General features: G+C 64.9%; 1 protein-coding gene across 1 annotated transcript in view; it reads left to right on the top strand.

The window, feature by feature from the left end:
• The window catches only part of RHOBTB2 (Rho-related BTB domain containing 2), a 16,585-nt gene that overhangs the window by 15,407 nt on the left and 870 nt on the right, over positions 1 to 308 (top strand).

The raw sequence follows: 308 nt of genomic DNA, 5'->3' as shown, positions 1-308 counted from the left end.
TGGGACTGGATGGCTGCCATGTTCGGCGGCCCCTTCGTGGAGAGCTCCACCAACGAGGTGAGGAACGGCCCGTGGGGTTTGTCCTGGGGATGGGTGGGCAAGGTGGGAGCAGCCCCAGGGTGACAGCAGGTGTGTGCCTGGCAGGTGGCCCTTCCTTACACCAGCAAGAGCTGCATGCGGGCGGTGCTGGAGTACCTGTACACCGGGCAGTTCAGCTCCAGCCCCGACCTCGACGACATGAAGCTCATCATCCTCGCCAACCGCCTCTGCCTGCCGCACTTGGTGGCACTGACTGGTGAGTCAGGGGG

This window comes from Chaetura pelagica, unplaced genomic scaffold (genome assembly GCF_000747805.2).
Source record: "Chaetura pelagica isolate M959 unplaced genomic scaffold, ChaPel_1.0 scaffold731, whole genome shotgun sequence".
Lineage (NCBI taxonomy): Eukaryota > Metazoa > Chordata > Aves > Apodiformes > Apodidae > Chaetura > Chaetura pelagica.
The sequence above is the reverse complement of the archived record's forward strand: the minus strand, read 5'-3'. Positions and strand labels throughout refer to the sequence as shown.